The sequence below is a fragment of the Scyliorhinus torazame genome, chromosome 15, assembly GCF_047496885.1.
Source record: "Scyliorhinus torazame isolate Kashiwa2021f chromosome 15, sScyTor2.1, whole genome shotgun sequence".
Lineage (NCBI taxonomy): Eukaryota > Metazoa > Chordata > Chondrichthyes > Carcharhiniformes > Scyliorhinidae > Scyliorhinus > Scyliorhinus torazame.
The window spans coordinates 20042374-20064681 of NC_092721.1; the positions used below are offsets into that span (position 1 = coordinate 20042374).

Consider the following 22308-nt stretch of genomic DNA (forward strand, 5'->3'; position numbering starts at 1 on the left):
CCTTCAACGAATGCAACGGTCTCGTGCACAGCACAAGGCTGCTCATGACGCCCGTGCAGCTGATCTCCCTGCTCTGGCTCCAGATGACAACGTCCGCATCCGTCTTCCGGATGGTGGCTGGTCTGCAACTGCTGTGGTCCTTCGGCAGGTGGCTCCCCGCTCGTTCCTGGTTCGTCTACCGGATGGTTCCATTCTGCGCCGTAATCGGTGTGCCCTTCGTCTCGTTCCGCGCTCGCTACGTGATCCTCCACCAGTGCCACGCCCTCCTGTTGTCCCTGACCTGGACTATGCAGAGATTCCGGTTACTCTGCATCCTCCTCACTCTGATGCAGTCCAGCCCGCTCCTCAGCCAGTGGCTCCTGATCCACCCTTGAGGCGGTCAACCAGAATTTGTCGCCCACCTCAGAGACTTGATTTGTGAACTTTGCACTAATGGATTCTCTGGTCTGTTCTGTTCTTCCGTTTAATCGTTCAAGTGGTTTATATATAGTGTTCATCTCGTTATTTGTGTGACACACTGTTTTTTTCTGCACCAGGCACCGTCCTATGTAAATAGCTTAGTTTTATGTACATAGTCCTGTAAATATTTCGCACACACGTAGTCAGGAACATTCACCACACAGTATTTATTGTCACGCAGGCACATTTTTTTATATAAAAGGGGGGATGTCATAATATACACCAGTATGTCATGGTGCAGACACACAATGATGGACACACAGTGGGACCAATCAACATACACAATACCGCAGCCACTCACCAGTGAGGGCACACGCACTATAAAGACAGGGAGCATCAGAGTTCCTGCTCATTCGAGTAGCAGCTAGCTCGGAGCACAGAGCTCACAGCCTGGAACACAGACATTCACCATGTGCTGAGTGCATCAACTGGTTAGGACAAGGAAAAGGTCTTTAGTTAAAGCTGGTATCGTATTTACCCACAGTTCAAGTATGTTTAAATAGTTAACCTTTTAATAAAATAGTGTTGCACTATTTCAAGTGGTGGTGACCTGTATGTGATCCAGAACACCCAACATTTCATAAGCTTCCACCTCTCTTATAGTATCAATACCACCAGCCAGCCCTCAATTTCCCAAACCAACGCGCCTCACTCTCCCCTAGCCCCCCCCCACCCCACCCACCCCCCGCACAATCTACTTGTTAGCACCTCGCAACATCCAATCTTCAAATTTGTTCCTCACAACCCCCTGGCACCATCCAGCGAACCCCTTCATGTCCAGGTGGGATGCCCACACGTTCCACCTGTTATAAACCCCCGACCCATCAAACGTGTGGCTCACAATGTCATCTCTCATCTCTTTGTCCCCACAGGAGACGAGAGCCCATAATAAGAGGGAAAAGACAAAGATGGGGCACACAGCCCCAGAGATCCGAGTTCTCATCTCCTATGCCGAACGGGCACTGGAGATCGAGGGGCAGGGGGGTGGGGAGGGGAGGGGTTGCCTGAGGAGAGTGCAGTGACCGACAGCGAGGTTGGCCTACACCAGAGAAGTGATGATTCACTGCTGCTTTACCCATGTCCCACAAAATTATCTTTCCCTTTCACGTACCGCATATCCATTGTCTTGCATGATCACTGTCTGATGAGCCCTGGCCATCCGAAGTCATGTCCCGCTTATCACCCAAGAGAACACCACATTGGAGACCTCTGAGGATAACATTGACAATGCGTCTCATCTGTTACCCACACCTTCCACAAGTGTAGAGAAACATACCTCAGTGGGCAACATTAGTGAACAGGCTTCAGGGGCACTATCTGGTGTGCATCACACAGTTGCTGCTGCACATCAGGTGCGGGCAGGAACATCCAAACATCCAAGGGAGGCACATTCGGAGGGCTACTGGATCCTGGACTCAGCTGGGTGCTGGGTCTCTGCCAGATGTCCAACCTCTGGACAAGGTTCTCGTAGAGCTGATGCAGATGATAGGACATGTCATGATATGCACTCATGCACATAATGAGATACAGAAAGGCAGTGACAGACACTCAGTACAGCCAATCAACACACAGGACAGAACACAACCAATCACCAGGCAGAACACTAGAGGGGGGTTTCCCACTATAAAACACATGGGGCATCAACACTCTGCCTCTTTCCACTGGTGACAACTGTAGTGACAGTCAGGGTGTAAATATCAGTTAGCACCTTCCACATGTGGCTTAGAGCTAGTCTGGTCTAGTTAGTTATAGTTAGCACGCTTAGATTAGTGGAGTGTCAACCCACAGCGAACTGTGTGCACTGCTCAGCAAGTTCAACAAAGCGTTTGATGTCTACTTTCAAGTACAACTGCATCCAGTTGCAGTCCGTGTTACCCCAGGGTGAATACCACAACATGGTACCAGTAGTCTACTTTATCTAAGTGGTTTACCACGAGTGGTTCCGTGATGACCAGCAAGTGCCTTCCAGCGGCATGGAGAAGATCCAGGCCCCTCAACAGCTCCGGATCTCCGGCAATCTCGGCGCCAACTGGCAGGTCTTCAAGCAGAGGTTCCTGCTCTCCATTGAGGCCTCGGGCCTCGAGGATGCGTCCGATGCCAGAAAAATCGCGCTGCTCCTATCAACTGCGGGGGACCAAGCCATCCAGATGTTCAACTCGCTTACTTTTACCGACGGCGAGGACAAGACCAAGTTCAAGATCGTTTTCGTGAAGTTCGACAGTCACTGTGAAGTCAAAACAAACGAGAGCTTTGAGTGCTATGTTTTCCAGCAACGCCTTCAGGGTCAGGATGAATCTTTCCAATCCTTTCTAACTCATCTCTGTATATTAGCGCAGTCCTGCAATTATGGTGACACCGCTGATTCCATCATCAGGGATCAGATCGTGTTTGGGGTCCACTCTGATTCATTGCTGATGCAGCACGGTAGCATTGTGGTTAGCACAATTGCTTCACAGCTCCAGGGTCCCAGGTTCGTTTCCCGGCTTGGCAAACTGTCTGTGCGGAGTCTGCACGTTCTCCCCGTGTCTGCGTGGATTTCCACCGGGTGCTCCGGTTTCCTCCCACAGTCCAAAGATGTGCAGGTTAGGTGGATTGGCCATGATAAATTGTCTTTAGTGTCCAAAATTGCCCTTAGTGTTGGGTGGGGTTACTGGGTTATGGGGATAGGGTGGAGGTGTTGACCTTGGGTACGGTGCTCTTTCCAAGAGCCGGTGCAGACTCGATGGGCCGAATGGCCACCTTCTGCACTGTAAATTCCATAATTCTATCTTCTTGAAATGCTGCAATCCATATTGTGCAGGTAGACCCACAGTGCTGTTAGGAAGAGAGTTTCAGGATTCTGACACAGTGGCACTGAAGGAATGTTGATATATTTCCAAGTCTTGGCATATGGCTTGAATGGGAACTCACAGGCAGTGGTGTTCCCATGAATGATCTATGTACCCAAGTTTCTTTTGACCTCTACTGTGTCTAGAGGAACCTTGACACGGTGTAGAGAGCAAGTAACTTCCGCGTTTCAAAACTCTTAATGCTAAACTCCTGGAGAAATAAGTTGTTGGAATTGCAAGTCATAAAAACCGAGCTTTGGTTTCATTTTAATATTCTCCTTTCACACATCATATATCTTTTTACGACCTGTCCAATTGAGATTGCTCAATTACTGTTGAATTATGAGTGAGATTGTGATAGAGACAAGCATCCATGGGAACTGGATTGAGACTGCCCCAAACCCGCTTCACTATGGATATTAACACATGATATCGCAGCTGGTGCCAGTGACGTTTATTTGATCGGCAGCTGGGTCTTTGACTAGAACGGGGTAAAATTCATCATGGTTTTATTTGTTCTGTTCCATTATATCTCATTTGCATTTTGGTGTGCAGCATTGACTTCTGTCCCACACCACCCTTAGCCTGACATTTGTGGATAACTATGTGAAGTCAATTAAACTTAACAACAGATTTAGGGTCGATGATACTTGTTCTTATTTACGGATGTATCAGTTAATGGTTTGTATTTGCTTACCTTAATCTCTCTTTGCTTCCCAGTGTCAGCCGGGGTTCAGTCGTGCTCTTGGGCAGGATTTTATGGCTCTTCCCGCCAGCAAGATCTTCCTGTCTCACCAAAGAAGCCATCCCCCCTCCTGCTCCGCCACCACAGAGAAGCCAGAAAGTGCCAGAGACATTGGAGGGCCCAGAATATCCTGCCAGCGGCCAATGACCAAAGGTGGTGGTGGTTGTGGTTGTTTGGGGGGGGGGTGAATCCTGCTCACTCTGGGTGGTATGTTGCCATATTTTGGCAGTGTTACCTCAGGCGTAAAACGCAGAGGATAGGCCGCCAACAGCATTGGCAGGTTTTCCTGTCGGATTTTTAATCTCCCCATGAAAAAGAATGTAAGGGGTGGCTCTCACAACGTAATGCTGACAGGGCGAGCTCTGATCGAGGCGGACCCACCAGCAACTTAGGTTTTTAAAAGATCGGGTTAACATTTTTAAAGGGCACCCAACGTAAAAGAATAAAAATAGAACCCCTCCAGTGCAAACTCTCTCCCCACCACCCCAATCCCCTTCCCCCTCCTCCAGTGCAAATCCTCTCCCCCCTCCCCCAAACCCACCCGCTACGGAACTCCCCCCTCCTCCCCCCCCCAAAACGGAACTCCCTCCCCACAACCACAGAACTGCCCCCCATCCACCCCCTCACCACCCCTGCCTCTATTTGCTTTCCAGTTGGCTGAGAGAAGGTCTTGCGGCTAGAGCATAGACCGATGGAGACGGATGGGGACTGGGGCGGCGCAAGGGCGGAAGGCCATGTGACGAAACCTCCAGGAATGCCCCCAACCGGAGTTGGCAACCCTGACTCTAATGCTGTTTTGTCAGCTCAAGGTGCAATTCGTCCAGAGACAGTAATCTGGCTTCAAGTGGTGGCATCAGTTGGAGGGTGTTACAAAGAACAAAGAACAAAGAAATGTACAGCACAGGAATAGGCCCTTCGGCCCTCCAAGCCCGTGCCGACCATGCTGCCCGACTAAACTAAAATCTTCTAACTTCCTGGGTCCGTATCCCTCTATTCCCATCCTATTCATGTAGTTGTCAAGATGCCCCTTAAATGTCACTATCGTCCCTGCTTCCACCACCTCCTCCGGTAGCGAGTTCCAGGCACCCACATCCTATTTCTGCAACTCCGTGCAAAAAAAACCCCCGAAACTGCTTTCCCTCCACCATCACCCCACGCCCCCATTAACCGGGGGTTCAGTGGCGAGTACGCAAAGAGCTATCCACCTGGTCCCTGCAGCAATAGCAGGAGACCACCCCCCAAGCCGACCTGCAGTACCAGCATTTACATTTTAAACATGGCCTAACTAATGATTTGTATGGCCTGAGCATTACCTCTTTTCTACCGAACATAAAAGCCTAGAATCCCATTTATATTTTTATAAGCTTTATTAACTTGCTCCATCCTAAAATGCTGCTTTGTCAGAGTGGAGAAATAATATGTTCTTATATTCTGGATAATGACATGACAAATGGATTTACGATATTGTAATAAGTGTTTCCGAATTACGGTTTGTTCAGTATTAGCAACACAAACGTTTTGAGGCACAGTTTGGCTTTTACCTTGCATTACCTTGTACTAAGTCATTGTGTGTTATGTCGCATTACAAAGATGCATTCATGAATGCATCAGTGCACCCATTTTACAGATATATTGGAATTGCTGACTTGATGTTTAGCTTCTCTTCAACAGCACTCTCAGTTACATATCATTTTGGTCAATGTATTGAACCTTAGCTTAAGTACCACACAGTAACGGATTCACGTCTCCGAAACAAGCCATTCACCACAACTGGTCCATGCCAATGTTCATGCTCCACTCAAATCACTCCTCATCCCCCTGCATCAAATTCTATCAACCTATTGTAACATTCCTTCCATGCATGTGCTTAGCTTGACTACATCTGTGCGATTCAGCTCAAATACGGGCAGCGTGGTAGCATAGTGGTTAGCACTATGGCTTCACAGCGCTAGGGTCCCAGGTTCGATTCCCGGCTTGGGTCACTGTCTGTGCGGAGTCTGCACGTTCTCCCCGTGTCTGCGTGGGTTTCCTCCGGGTGCTCTGGGTTCCTCCCACAAGGCCCGAAAGACGTGCTGTTCGGTGAATTGGACATTCTGAATTCTCCTCCCGTGTACCCGAACAGGGACCGGAATGTGGCGACAAGGGGATTTTCACAGTGACTTCATTGCAGTGTTAATGTAAGCCTATTTGTGACAATAAAGGTTGTTATTATTATTAACTCCTCCCTGTGGGAGTGAGTTTGACACTCTCACTGCACTTTTGCTGGAGGTTTCTCCTGAATACCCTATTGGGTTTAGTGTTCACCATCCAATATTTAGCCTGTAGCTCTGATCTCATCTGCAAGTGGAATCATCTTCTCCGAATTTGCGCTTTCAAATCCTTTTGTAGCCTTCTAACAGGCCACCCCTCAGCCTTCGCTTTCCTCGAGAAAAGATCCCCCAGCCTTTTCCATCTTTGTTGATGGGTACAAGCTCTCAGTTTTGGTATAATTCTAGTGAGGCTGGGATTTACTGGTCCTTTGGTGGTGCGACCCACTGCGGGAGATTAGGCCCAGCCAAAATCCATTGACTGCCGGCGGAACCGGACGATCCCCACTGTGGGTGGGGCAGAAAAATAAGTCTTTTCTGCACGTTCTCCTGGACCCCTTTGTCCTTTGTATAATATGAAGGTCAGAACGGTTCACAGTAACGCCAAGTGTGATCTAAACAAGGTTCAATGCAAATTTAAGATAATTGCCGGATTTCTCCTGTCACTGCGATTCAATCTTACCGCCGACAGTGCAGCCCCACCAATAGGTTTCCCGGTGGAGTGGGGTGGTTACAATGGAAAATCCCATTGACAATCGGTGGAAAAATGGAATCTTGTTGCCTGCTGATGATGGGCAGCTGGCAGACCGGAGAATCCCACCCAACATTTCTCCTGTCCAACTCGAAGCATCGAGAGATGAACCTCAGTGCTTTATTTGATTGCTTTATGGCCTAATAAGCCTGTGTCACTATCTGTAGTGGTCGTCGTATCCAAAACCTCTCTGTTCCTCCATCACTTTCAGATATTTTTCCCCAATGAGGATGTGGCCTCTTTATTCGCCCCATTAAAATCACCGATTTTGAAGTTCGTTTCCCAATTACATGCTCCATTCTACAATTTTATTGAAGTATGTTAAATAATTAACAGCCGAAGCGATCCAACTATTCACGCCATTGGGATCTTTTGGTCCAGCCGATGGCGCAGCCCAGGCGGGTTTCCTGGTGGTGAGGGGTGTGGTGTTGGGTTCTCTGGTGCACAGGTGAGCCAACACAGTTGTATGTGGTACAACTCTATTTTATTTTAACTCTTATAATACAGTTCGTTCTGGATACTCTGCACGTGCTGTCTCCCTGAGTGTGTCGTGTAGCAGGTCTGTCCTGGTCCTCCTCTCCAGCTAATACTGACCACCAGGTGTCGTGTTTGTGCTTTTATATCTTTCTGTGATTGGTTGTTGTGTTCTGATTTGTCTGTTGGTGTGTCTATCATGATGTGTGTGTTTGAATATCATGACATCCCCCCTTTTTACAAAGATATGTGCCTACGTGGTTATAAATATAATCGTGTCGTGAGTGCATCTAAGAGTGTATGTGTGTGTTGTGTACAGCGTGTGTATATGACGTAACTATTTACATGGGGCGATGTCGGGTGCGTCACACTAACAAGGATGTACCATAACATAACATGAATGCGAGAAAAAAAAAACTTGAACAGTGGTCCGGTCAGACGATATCTGGAACGATAAACAACAACAGGTTATAATACAGAAGTGTTTGACTTTTTGAACGTATGAACAGCGTTATAAGTCCAGTCTAATGGGTGACCGCCTCAAGAATTGGCTGGTCCTCAAGCCGGCTCAGCTGTGGAGATTTGGGTTCACACTGGTTCACCTTGGACTGTTGGAGGTGATGCTGCTGCCGAAGTCTCTACTTTTCCATTTGTTGTACTTCGTGCAGTGCTTGGTTTTTCATTCGTGCAAATATAACATTCAACATCTTTGTTAGTGTTGCCTTGGCTGTGGTTTGGTTCTGGTGGCGATGGAAGGGGCATGATCCGTGGCATCTCCACGAAGTCATCCTTGGGAACCAGTAGAGGATCCGGCGTGTGCGTACGGTTCAGTTGCGAGCGTGGAAGGCGGCGCAAAGCTCGCTGATTGCGCCTACGCACCAATCCATCCGCCCTGCATGCCAGGAACAAGGTGGAGTCTTTTTTCTTTTTATGTTTGTGGTGGACGGCATCTTGTAGCCGATGGGTCGTTGCCATCGAAGTAGCACCATCACTAATATCATGCAAGGCGATGACTGTGCCAGATGTGGAAGTTGGCCGAGACCGTGCACGCTGGTTCCGGCCACCTGTTGTGCCGGAAGGGCGACTCCGCAGAGAAACGTCAAAGCATGTCGCCTTGGAGAGAGAATTGTTGCTCGCATCAACGTCTGGCGATGGGGCGAATTGGTGTGTCCGTCTTGGACCGCCGGTGCTGGTCGCCACTGCCGACCCAGTGGGACTGCCACGCGATCCATTCCCTGTCGCCGTGGCATCCGCCGTCACCCTGAGCGTGCCATCACCGAGGCCGTGACACCGCACGTCCGGAGCAAGGTCTGGCGTGCGCGAATCAGAGTCGGCGCTTGGCTGCTCCCCATCTGGAGTCCAGTCTGCCTTCCGTCGATGCTCCCCGTCCGGAGTCCCAACAGGTTCACTGGAGGCAGCCGAGATTCCCTGAAGCTGCACTTCTGGAGTCGGAACATGCAGGAATGCACCGACCAGTGGAGAGGCTCGAGCCATCGAGGGTGGAAGCGGTGCGCCGCCACCGCAGTCGTCAGTGGTCCCACCGTGATCGTCGAGTGCCTCGGTACGCACTAGGCGAGGTCTGTCACTTTGCACCTTTTGCATGGGAAGTGGGATGCTGTCGTCACTCGTCTCACATCCCGTGGATAGATCCTCATTAGCAGCTTGCTGTTCACTAGGGTTGGGTAAATTGTCAGAGTTTTCATCTGGTGGTGCACACCATGTCGGTGGACTGTCATTTTCTTGCCGTTGTCCTTCATTTGGGCTTTTCTTCTTTGGAATTTTAAATCTTCCCCCAGACATTGCAGAACCTTGTTTATTACCCCCAAATTCTCCCATATGTATGGTCTCGAATATAGGATCCAATGTTTCTATCAACATTGTACTATTTTCCAAAGACCATTCCATTTCACTTTTCTTCTCAGGTACCTCATATGTATCTTTGTCTAATGTACATGCCTTCATGGTCTCTGGGTCTGATTTTGCTGGGACTGGCATGGTCACAGTCTCTCTTTTACTGTTCTCAATTGCCCACATTATACTCCCCATACATAACTGCTTAATCACTGGGGTTAGTGTGGTACAATGGATAATCGGGTCGACCTTATCTGCATCTTCACCATTAGTGGAAAGCACACTTGGTTCACTTGAAACTGCTGCGGGTTTTAAATTCGTTATCTGGCTACTCGATGTCGGTGTCCTCAGGATTCTTGCTCCAATGTTCTGCTCATTTATCAGTGGAGTGTGTATAGGTTCAATACAATTAATGTTCCCCTCAAGGTTTGAAGAGTCATTACTGACTAACTGCTGGTCTCCGAAGTTGGGACTTTGCGGCGTTGTGTTGAAGGGAGACATTTGTCCCTGCTGCAGATATGATTCAGGTTGTGTTATTTCCATTACCTGAGGATCAATGTCTTGTGCATTTTTTCGATCCGTACTAAAACACTGGCAATTCTCAGTCTGCTCCTTGCAAGTTAAACATTCAATTAATTTCTTTAGCAAATCCTCAGCATCCTTTTGTGACCGTGCAGCATTATTAATCTCTGTTCGGCTATAATGATCCTGAAGGTCAGCGCATAAACCTTTTTTCTTCGGGCTTGGAAGAGGCGATTCCTTTGGCTTGTCTTCAGTTGGGCTGGAACAGTCTTCAGCGCTGTGCCCTTCATTGTAGCATGAGAGACCGTCATGGTCATGCTGCTGTGTAGTGGAGCATGGTAGGCTGTTATAGCCTTCTTGCTGTTCATGTGAGCATGGCAGACTTGCATCGTCTGCCGCTGGTTGGTCAGGAGAGGTTGCTAGATCCTCATGGTCTTGTTCCTGCAAGGACCGCACATTGGAGTCTTGCATTGCTTCTATCGTGGAGGCTGTCCACGAGCTCTCTGTGGAGGCTTGTGACACTGGAGTCACTTCTTGTTCGTGCAAGGACTGCGCTCTGGAGTCTTGCGTTGCTTCTATCGTGGAGGCTGTCCACGAGCTCTCTGTGGAGGCTTGTGACACTGGAGTCACTTCTTGTTCATGCAAGGACTGCGCTCTTGAGTCTTGCGTTTCTGCAATTGTGGAGTCTATCCACGAGCTTGCTGTGGAGGCTTGTGACTCTGGAGTCACTTCTGGTTCATGCGAGGACTGCGCTCTGGAGTCTTGCATGTCTTCTTTCATAGAGTCGGGAACGTTGAGTGGGACGTGGACCACGCTCTGTGTGGCAGCAAGGCGCTCTCCGTGTGCTTGCACCACTCCCTGTCTGTTAATGTCAGGCTGCAGCATCACCCGGTACCGATAAGTTGGGACGTCATATCTGCTGGGTTGAAGATCCTCAAAACGGAAAAATGAATCCGCATCTGCGTCGGATTCAATGTGGGGGCCGCCAATGTGCAACACGAAAGGTTCGTCCGAGTCATAGTCGTATAGGACCACGGAGCTATCATTGGGCTCGCGAGGTCCGGAAACACTGTAAAGATCGTCATCGAAGTATTCGAGGTCGGAATCATCGGCTTGTGCGTAGGTAACTGCTTGTCGGAGGGTTCTTCGGAGGTCAAATTCATCTCCTGGGTCAATTTGCGGCACTGTGCTGTCATTCCAGGTGAGGGAAGGTTGTTTTACAGCTTTAACAGATTTTTGTTTTTTTGATTTGGGACGTTTCCCTTTTAAATTGGATTTGGAACGTTTCCCCTTTAAATTGGTGCGGTCTGGGGCCTCTGACATCCTGACGCTCGGAATGTAGCACGTAGGAAGCGCCTGCACATGCTCAGATCGCTGTTCCTTTACCGATGGCCGTTTTCTTGACTGCGCATGTGCAGCATCTCGCGCATGCGCAAACGAAACTTCCGGTTCTGCGCACTGCTCGCGCAACTGTGCTGGCGTTATACCTTTAGCAAGATGGCCGCCGACCTCGACCCAACCCTCTCTCAGGCCCGGGATTTCGGCCTCTGGGAATTCGGGCTCCGGGATCCCGGCCATGAGGTGAGTACTGCCGCTTTTCTTACCTTTACTTGCCGATTGGGTTGCGTTTTCTTCACAGTACTTGGAGAATTTGTCCAGGACTGCCTGGTAATCGTACCTTTGCTGCCTCCTGAAGAACCTGAACCTTGTGAATATTTCTCTTTCCCTTGCACCGGCGATGGTGAGGAGAAATTCAATTTTTTCGCTATCATCCAGGTCTTGGAGTTCAGCTGCCACCAGGAACAATTCGAACCATTGCCGGAATCGCCGCCAGTTTTCGCGGAGGTCGCCGTGGCACTGGAGCGGCTGCGGAACCGGGAGCTCTATCATTTTGCCTGGGCACTGCTGGTTGTCCCTGTACACTGAGGTATGCCGGCAGGTTTCGATCCACTCCTGTACCATGTGGTGTTGGGTTCTCTGGTGCACAGATGAGCCAACACAGTTGTATGTGGTACAACTCTATTTTATTTTAACTCTCATATACAGTTCGTTCTGGATACTCTGCACGTGCTGTGTCCCTGAGTGTGTCGTGTAGCAGGTCTGTCCTGGTCCTCCTCTCCAGCTAATACTGACCACCCGGTGTCGTGTTTGTGCTTTTATATCTTTCTGTGATTGGTTGTGGTGTTGTGTGTTCTGATTTGTCTGTTGGTGTGTCTATCATGATGTGTGTGTTTGAATATCATGACAAGGGGTACATTCAAGTGGAAACCACATTGGCAACAGTGGGACCAGAAGATCCCATCGCCACCCAATGGCAGGCTGCCTCCGCCGCAATGAGCTATGCGATGGGTTGTGTGGAAAATTCTGCCCGACATTCTTTTTGCAAATTGGAAAATGTGATTTGTATTGGGTGGCACGGTGGCGCTGTGCTTAGCACTACTGCCTCACAGCGCCAGGGACCCAGGTCCGATTCCAATCTTGGGTGACTCTGTGTGGAGTTTGCACTTTCCATGCGTGTCTACGTGGGTTTCATTCGGGTGCTCCGATTTCCTCCCACAGTCCAAAGACGCGCAGGTTAGGTGGATTGGCCATGCTAAAATTTTCCCTCAGAGTCCAAAGGTTAGGGTGGGGTTACAGGGATGCAAGGCAGTGGGCAGAAGCAGGGTGCTCTTTCAGAGAGTTGGTGCACACTAGATGGACTGAATGGTCTCCTTCTGCACTGTAGGAATTCTCTGATCTTCTATGATCTAAAACCTTGCTGTGATGACCAGTCACAATCTCCCTCTCACCAAAGTTACACCAGTTGTTTATCAAGTGCTTTGCTCTTGTGACTTTGGTGCCACTGATTAACAGGAAGAGGGTCAATGCGGCAACCCTACTATTATCTGCAGCACCAGCTGCAGGTCTCCCTCACCATGGGTGGGATTCTCCCCTACCCGGCTGGGTGGGGGGTCCCGGCGGGACCGAGCGGCGTGAACCACTCCGGCGTCATGCCGCCCCAAAGATGTGGAATCCTCCGCGCCTTCAGGGGCTCGGCCCGCCCCGGAGTGGTTTGCACCCCGCCGGCTGGCGGGAAAGGGGCTTGGCGCCACGCCAACCGGCGATGAAGGGCCTCCGTCGTCCGGCGCGAGTCGGCGCATGCGCGGGAGCGCCAGCGTGTGCTGGCATGATCCCCACGCATGCGCAGAGGGCTTCGCTTCCGCACTGGGAATGGCGGACCGGTTCAGCCTCCAGTGCGGAAGGATAGAGTGCCCCCACGGCACAGGCCCGCCCGCGGATCGGTGGGCCCCGACCGCGGGCCAGGCCACCGTAGGGGCACCTCCCGGGGCCAGGTCCCCCCGCGCCCCCCCAAGAACCCCGGAGGCTGCCCGCGCCGCTAGGTCCCGCCGGTAAAGGACCTACTCTAATTTACGCCGGCGGGACTGGCAAAGAACGGGCGGGACTTCGGCCCATCGCGGGCCTGAGAATTCGGGGAGCCCCGGGGCCCATTGAGTCGTGCCGGTCCCCGCCATTCTCCGAGGCGGGCCGCGCGACTCACGCTGGGCCGGTTTTTGGGCAGCGGGAGAATTTAGAGAACGGCGGGGGTGGGATTCACGCCGACCCCCGGCGATTCTCCGACCCGGCGGGGGACGGAGAATCCCGCCCCATGTTTCAACTAAGAATGTGTGATACTACAGAGTGCTATCAAATCCCGGAATTCATTGATGATGGCTGGATGTCTTATCACTGTCGCGATTACTCAGTGCTTGGTCAAGGGTGCAACCACACAAGAATCAGAGCTGCGACACCTCAGGAGAAATCCTTGCCACAAAGGTAGAGTGTTGTCTTAGGTTTCTCAATGTGTGTGGAAGCGCCAATCACTCCTATGTGGCCTGCGTGCCTTACATTTATGGGTTGTCAGATGACAATAGAATAGAATAACTCAGAATTGCAACAATGGTATCCAGCTCCTGTTCTGGACCGACATGTTCATTTGCATATTTCCTATGAATTTCTACAAAAGCTTTGAGGGCGGATTGAGACAATGCCTATTAAGGTGAGCCAGATATAAATTGTTTCACAAATTTATGAGTTTAAGCCAAGTGGGTACAACGCAATGCCCCACCTCGTTTTTCCCCAGATGTTCAAAATTATTATGGAACAAGGTGCGCTGTCAGCTTGAGTACTGGAGTACGCATCACTGGGGACAGCATATTTTAACACAGGTTTTGCCATGTAGAGCAGCGAGGATACCATCGGCGTAAAAGGGAATGCTTGGTGTGGGACTGTAAAGAATATGAGCAGTATTGTGGTCCATTGACACAGCACTGCCATTGAATACCATCATGGCTGATCATCAGCCTTAACTCCGCATTCCGACCTATTCCCCATAATCCCCCAATTCACTGAAAGGCCAAACATCTGCCTACCTCAGCCACAAATACATTTATACATTTTATGATGGTGCATCCAGCAGGGGCGGACATGCCAAACAAAACGACAGAGACTGGAAGATCATAGGCTGGATTCGTCGTTAGTCCGACAAATTGTTCCCGCCAGAACCGAATATTGGGGATGCTATTTGTTCCCTGATTCAGAACATACAAATGGGCTAGCTCTCCGCCCATGGGAATTTTGAGCAATTCCCATTCCCGCTGGCATCTGATACCAGCCAGCAAGATGGCTCAAAGAAGACCTGCCCCCCCTATTTCGTTTTTTGTTTCAGACGGGTAGCAAGGATAATCCAGGCCTCATGTCAGTGGTAGGGAAATTACTGGAGAGAATTCTTCGAGACAGGATCTACTCTCATTTGGAAGCAAGTGGACGTATTTAGAGAGGCAGCATGGTTTTGTGAAGGGGAGGTCGTGTCTCACTAACTTGATAGAGTTTTTCGAGGAGGTCACAAAGATGATTGATGAAAGTAGGGCAGTGGATGTTGTCTATATGGACTTCAGTAAGGCCTTTGACAAGGACCCTCATGGCAGACTGGTACAAAAGGTGAAGTCACACGGGATCAGGGGTGAGCTGGCAAGATGGATACAGAACTGGCTAGGTCATAGAAGGCAGAGAGTAGCAATGGAAGGGTGCTCTTCTGATTGGAGGGCTGTGACTAGTGGTGTTCCGCAGGGATCAGTGCTGGGACCTTTGCTGTTCGTAGTATAGATAAATGATTTGGAGGAAAATGTAACTGGTCTGATTAGTAAGTTTGCAGACGACACAAAGGTTGGTAGAATTGGGGATAGCGATGAGGACTGTCAGAGGATATAACAGGATTAAATCTTTTGGAGACTTGGGTGGAGAGATGGCAGATGGAGTTTAATCCGGACAAATGTGAGATAATGCATTTTGGAAGGTCTAATACAGGTAGGGAAAATACAGTGAATGGTAGAACCCTCAAGAGTATTGACAGTCAGAGAGATCTAGGTGTACAGGTCCACAGGTCACTGAAAATGGCAACACAGGTGGAGAAGGTAGTCAAGAAGGCATAAGGCATGCTTACCTTCATTGGCCGGGGCATTGAGTATAAAAATTGGCATCTTAAGATGATGAAGGTTACCTCTTGATGAACCGGTGCTCGGAGGGGAGACACCCATTCCATTCGTCACCCCCTGGAATGGGGCTTGCCAGCAATGCGGTGAATCCTGCTGCCTGGGCGTTCTGGTGGGCTTGGTCCAGGTTAAAGGTAATATAATCTGATGCACGGGAGCATAGGGCATCCATTAGACTATGGGTGCACCTGTGTGCGAACATTTCCGATATCCCACACAGAACCCGCTCGAGACCTGGACTGTTCCAGAGGTATAAAGGTTCAGGGCGACCGTCACCTTGACGGTCACCGGGACTGGGTCTGTCCTCCAAACCCACGCAATGCCAGGTGTACCACCAGCTGACACAGGTGGCACATGGCATCCCTGGTGAGCTAAAGCCGTCGGTGATGAAGGCAGTCCAGCAGCTCCTCGAAGGATAGGCGCCGATGGTATATACGTGCCCTGATGCAGCATTTCCTTTGCACCTGCTCCTCAGCTTGTTAGATGGCCGGCATTTGAGCCTCACTGGCTGGCTGCACGTTCTCCCCGTGTCTGCGCGGGTTTCCTCCGGGTGCTCCGGTTTCCTCCCACAAGTCCCGAAAGACGTGCTTGTTTGGTGAATTGGACAAGCTGAATTCTCCCTCTGTGTACCCGAACAGGCGCTGGAATGTAGCGACTAGGGGCTTTTCACAGTAACTTCACTGCAGTGTTAATGTAAGCCTACTTGTGATAATAAAGATTATTATTATTATTAGCGAGCATAGCTGATGGACTCTGAAATTCATTCTCTGCAGTGCAGGGAGAAGAGATGGGGAATGTTAGCAAGATGAGTATACCCTTGACCACCCAATGCCACCAGGTTACATGGTGTCCTTGAGTTGTACTGCAACGCAGACCTTAACACGTCCCAACATCCCCCATCCTAACCACACTCCTCATCGAGCCCCCTCAATCTCTTGCCGTCCTTAGTGCGCCTCTGTCCCCATCGGTGAGTCCCCATTAGGGTGGCACGGTGGTTAGCACTGCTGCATCACAGCACCACGGACCCAGGTTCAATTCCGGCCTTGGGTAACTATTTGTGCGGAGTTTGCACTTTCTCCCCGTGTCTGCGTGGGTTTCCTCCGGGTTCTCCAGTCTCCTCCGACAGTCAAAAGAAGTGCAGGTTAGGTGGATTACCATGCTATAATTTCCCCTCAGTGTCCAAAGATGTGCAGATTAGGGGGGTTATGGGGATAGGACGGGAGAGTGGGCCCAAGTAGACTGTTCTTTCAGAGAGTCAGTGCAGACTCGATGGGCTGAATGACCTTCTTCTGCATTGTAGAAATTCTATGGAGTGGCCTTTGATGTGGTGTTTCCCTATCCTCACCATCCGTTGCTGTCGCAACCCATGTCAGCGATAGGCTCTGTGGCTCCTGTCCAGTTCCCCCGTTGGGGTCTACTCTGTGTTTCCTCAATGGGTGGTGATGTGTTAGGCAGGTCGGTTCGGTGTGGACTGTACTCGATGCAGCGATGCGAGAAACAGACCTCTAACACTGTAGAAGATCCAACACGGTTTTATTGAACGACAGAACTAACAAACATATTAAACGATGGGTCAACACTATACTGAACTGACTGGAGACTTTGTACTCACCTGACTAGACTTACTCGCCACCGCATGGTGTTTGCACTGTGCTAGCTCGTGGACTCTGACTGCCTCAGTGGCTGGGTCCCGAGAGAGCGGGAAACCTAGTGCCCTCTGACTTTATAGTGGTAGTGTCCTGTCTGGTGATTGGCTGCTCTGTGCTGTGTGCTTACTGGTCATCCTGTGTGTCAATCACTGCCTGGCTGCACTCCATTGTATACATGCATGGATATTATGACAGGTGGATCATGTGTTCTCCTGCCAGAAGGCTGACACTAGTTGAGCGGTGGAGAAGGTTAACATGTGCCACCTATCACTCAATGCTTAGAAACCTGTACATGAGCAGATCCTGCAGATGAGGGTGAGCGAGGGAAGAGTGCATCTGCTGGGAGTTTAGCTGTAGTGAGATGTACGGCCTGAGTGTTACACACAGGTTGTGACAGAGAGCTGGTCAGGTTTCCTGGCTGGGGGCAGGATGGATGGGAGCAAGGGCATCGTGGACAGGCAGGGCTTGGAGCCAGATGGTGGTCTTGAGGGGAGGGCTAGCTGATAGTGTCACTGGTGAGACCTCTGCCCTGAAAGGGGCAATGTGCCTGGGTGTGTGTCAAAGGCCACGGTGCAGGTGACCTTTGTTTGAGGTGAGCTCTACTATTCCCCTGCTTCCTCTGCAGTGGGGCCGAGCTGCTGATGAGTGCACTGAGGAGTGGCAGCGCCTGGGGGCACATTGATGAGCGCTTGGCCATGGCCATTCCAGCTGAGATACAGCTGGGGTCTGAGGTTTCCAGAGGGGCGGCCTGCGTGGGTTCCCACGTGACCAGAGGCTTTCTGAGCATTTACAGGACACAGTGAGCAGTCAGCAGTGTGAACAGCCAGGAGCCTGTAAACAGCACCCAAGGCGTGTATTTAAAAGACAGACAGCAGCAATGGAGGTCTGAGCCAGGCCTCCCTGACCCCGAGGCGGACACCCCAAGCCCAAGGACTTGGCAACATGTCAACTGCCCCCCCCCCCCCCCCCCCCAAGACCAGGCAGCCATCCTCCAGCAAGCCCAACAATTTTTGAGATTTTCTGAGGGTTTTATTACCTTCTGTCTCTCCCACAATAACCATGGCGCCCAGGCCCTGCTTGTAAATACCTGCAGCAAATTGCACCTGCCTGACTTCTGCCTAAGAGGGGTGGAGCATCGCGGAGGGGTGGAGCATGAAGTTTCCAAGGCACGAATGAGATGTCAAACCATACAAACGACGGTTTTGCATAGATCCGATGGTGCGGGGCGCGATTTTTCCATTGAGCGTTTTCTCCTGATCGCACTTCCCGCCAGCATCGGGGAGCGGAGAATTCAGCCCCATATCGCTACTTATATCTGAGGTGATTCTCATTGCTGATTTCCAACTCCACGTTTGTCCTTGTGTTGACTAAACGTCCATTAACGTGTTCAGTCTTGCGATCATCATTTATTTACAGTATATATCCACCCCCCACACCTCAAGTGGGCAAAGTTGTAAAGCATAAACCAAGTTATTCTTTATCAAGAATTATTAATAAGAAAGCCTTTATTTTGCTATTTTGTTTTCACTACTCGATAAGTGCAGAATTTGATGGCCTCTTTCTTGGCTTGTTTGGTGACGCACGGGAAGGGCATTTAATAAGGAGCGTGTGGCGTGGCTGAACCCTAATACTTTTCCATCTCCAGTAGAATTAAGTCAGAGCTGGAAAGGCCCGTGGTCACCACTGTTGTATTATATTGTATATATGGGTATTACGGTAAGGCCCCTGTACTACAGGTATGAGGGTAGATCCCTGCCTACTGGCCCCGCCCAGGAGGTGGAGTATAAATGTGTGTGCTCTCCGAACAGCGGCCATTTTGTAAGCTGCTGTAGGAGGCCACCCATCTCTGTGTAATAAAGCCTCGATTACTTCTACTCTCGTCTCGTCGTAATTGATAGTGCATCAATTTATTACGCAGAGATTTTCAGAGATGGACCTCCGCATCAAACCGGATCGCCTGCAGCTGCATCCTCAAGCAGACAACGCCAAAAAGGACTTTGAACATTGGCTAGCTTGCTTTGAAGTACATCAGGTCTGCGCCAGATCCAATCTCAGAAGCACAGAAGCTCCAGATTCTGTACACGCGGCTGAGCTCCAACGTTTTTCCCCTCGTCCAGGGCGCGCCGACCTATGCGGAGGCCATGGCGCTACTGAAGGAGAACTACGCTTAGCAGACCAACAAGATCTACGCCAGGCACCTCCTGTCCACGCGGCACCAACTTCCCTGTGAGTCTGTGGAAGATTTCTGGCGTGACCTGCTCGCCCTGGTGAGAGACTGTGACTGCCAGGCCCTTTCGGCCACTGAGCATTCAAACCTGCTAATGAGAGACGAGTTTGTTACGGGCATAGGGCTGACTACATCCGCCAGCGCCTCTTAGAAGGGGCCAAGCTTGACCACGCGGCGACCAAGAAACTAGCGCTCTCGCTCACGGTCGCCTCGCGCAACATACAGGCTTATGCCCCTGACCGCAATGCCCACCCCCCCCCCCTGTGCATCGTGAACCCCGCCTGTGGCCACCCCATAGTGGGCCCCATTAGCGACCGCCCTCAGCCAACCCACGCGGCAGCCAACCAACCCCAGGGGACCCAAGTGCTACTTCTGCGGACAGACAAAACACCCCCGGCAATGCTGCCCGGCGCGGAGCACGCTCTGCAAGGCCTGTGGCGAGAAGGGACATTTTGCTGCAGTATGCCAGGCCCGCTCAATCGCCGCTATCGTCCCTGTACCCCCCACGTGCGGCCAGTGGGTGCCGCCATCTTCCGCTCCACTCACAACACGTGCGGGCCGTGGGCGCCGCCATCTTATTTGCTTCAGAACCAATGGGCGCCGCCATCTTACCTGCCCCAGGACGCGTGCGGCCCATGGGCGCCGCCATCTTACCTGCCTCAGGACCCCTGCCCATCGGGCACCTCATCGGGCCGCTCATCACCTGCAACCGCCGCCGACCAGCTGCGCCTCGCCTCGGTCACGATCGACCAGTCTTGACCGCACAACCTCGCGACCGCTTCGAGAAAGGTGAAGGTCGACGTGCACGAGATATCCTGCCTTCTGGACTCCGGGAGCACTGAGAGCTTCATCCACCCCGATACGGTAAGGCGCTGCTCCCTCACGGTACACCCCGCTAACCAATGAATCTCCCTGGCCTCCGGATCCCACTCCGTGGCGATCCGGGGGTACTGCATCGCCACCCTCACCATCCAGGGCATAGAGTTCAGCGGCTTCCGGCTCTATGTCCTCCCCAACCTCTGCGCTGCCTTGCTATTCGGCCTGGACTTCCAGTGCAACCTCCAGAGCCTAACCCAGAAATTTGGCAGGCCCCTACCACCCCTTACTGTTTGCGGCCTCGCGACCCTTAAGGTCGACCCGCCTTCCCTTTTTGCAAACCTCACCCCGGATTGCAAACCCGTCGCCACCAGGAGCAGACGGTACAGCGTCCAGGACAGGACCTTCATCAGGTCTGAGGTCCAGCGGCTGCTGCGGGAAGGTATCATCGAGGCCAGCAACAGCCCCTGGAGAGACCAAGTGATAGTGGTGAAAACTGGGGAGAAAAACAGGATAGCCGTTGACTACAGTCAGACCATCAATTGGTACACGCAGCTCGACGCGTACCCCCTCCCACGTATATCTGATATGGTCAATCAGATTGCACAGTACCGGGTCTGCTCGACAGTGGACCTGAAATCTGCCTACCACCAGCTCCCCATCTGTAAGGCGGACCGCCCGTACACTGCGTTTGAAGCAGACGGCCGCCTTTACCATTTCCTTAGGGTTCCCTTCGGCGTCACCAACGGGGTCTCGGTCTTCCAACGGGAGATGGACCGAATGGTTGACCGGTACGGGCTGCGGGCCACTTTCCTGTACCTGGATAACGTCACCATCTGCGGCCACGACCAGCAGGACCATGACGCTAACCGTGCCAAATTTCTCCACTCCTCAACCTAACTTACAACAAGGAGAAGTGTGTGTTCAGCACAAACTGATTAGCCATCCTCGGTTATGTGGATTAGAATGGAGTTCTAGGGCCCGACCCCGATCACATGCCCCCTTCATGGAACTCCCCCTCTCCCACTGCCCCAAGGTCCTCAAACGATGCCTGGAGTTCTTTTCATATTACGCCCAGTGGGTCCCAAACTATGCGGACAAGGCCCGCCCACTCATTCAATCCACCACTTTCCCACTGACGGCCGAGGCTCACCAGACCTTCAGCCATATCAAGGCCGACATCGCCAAGGCAGCGATGCACGCGGTCGATGAGACGCTCCCCTTCCAACTCGAGAGCGATGCATCAGACGTCGCTCTGGCCGCCACCCTCAACCAGGCAGACAGGCCCGTGGCATTCTTTTCCCACACCCTCCATGCCTCCGAAATTCGGCACTCCTCCGTCGAAAAGGAGGCCCAAGCGATCGTTGATGCTGTGCGACATTGGAGGCATTACCTGGCCGGCAGGAGATTCACTCTCCTCACTGACCAACGGTCGGTTGCCTTCATGTTTAACAGCACACAGCGAGGTAAGATCAAAAATGATAACATCTTGAGGTGGAGGATCGAGCTCTCCACCTACAATTACGAGATTTTGTATCGCCCCGGTAAGCTCAACGAGCCCCCCGATGCCCTGTCCTGAGGTACATGTGCCAGCGCACAAGTGGACCGACTCCGCACCCTGCACGATGATCTCTGTCACCCAAGAGTCACCCGCTTGTACCACTTCATTAAGGACCGCAATCTGCCCTACTCCATCGAGGAAGTCAGGGCTATCACAGAGACTGCCAGGTCTGCGCGGAGTGTAAACCGCACTTCTACCGGCTAGACCGTGCGCGCCTGGTGAAGGCCTCCCTCCCCTTTGAACGCTGATGCACGATCAATAACTCCAGAAGTGAGGTTGGAGACAATTGAAGGCTTTAATACGCTAGATGTACAGAAGAAAGCTGCTGGGGCGGCACGGGCTCTTATACACCGCCTTGCAGGGCGGAGCTAACATACAGGCTTAATCAATGGGAACAAGTACATTCTCCACCAATGATATTCCGGCATTACCAGGTATCATAATCCTTCTAACACAGACTACCACACTCACCCCCTATTAAAAAAGAGTCCGGCAGGGGTAGTGGCATCGTATTACAATGTAGTAAAGTGGTAGAAGTTACAGCTATGAAGGTACCGCAATACCTCTGTACAGCGTTTTGCCTTATTACATCTAAACTATTTAGACCGGTAATGTACATTTCAAAATGAAGCAATTAGTCGATCGGGGGCCCTGGTCGTCCTCTGTGATCGTCGTAGCCTGTCGGCCGTCGGGGTATGCCACGTAGCCGTATTGAGGGTTAGTGTGGAGGAGATGAACCCTCTCGACCAATGGGTCCGATTTGTACGCCCGCACGTGTTTTCGGAGCAGAATGGGTCCGGGAGCTGCTAG

General features: G+C 51.3%; 1 long non-coding RNA gene across 2 annotated transcripts in view; it reads left to right on the forward strand.

Moving 5' to 3' along the window:
- Positions 1–22308, forward strand: part of LOC140391369 (uncharacterized) — a 214172-nt gene that overhangs the window by 186122 nt on the left and 5742 nt on the right. For both annotated transcript variants that reach the window (XR_011935013.1, XR_011935014.1), the window contains exon 2: positions 4008–4185. This is a non-coding gene — a long non-coding RNA (uncharacterized lncRNA). The remainder of the gene's footprint in view (positions 1–4007; positions 4186–22308) is intronic.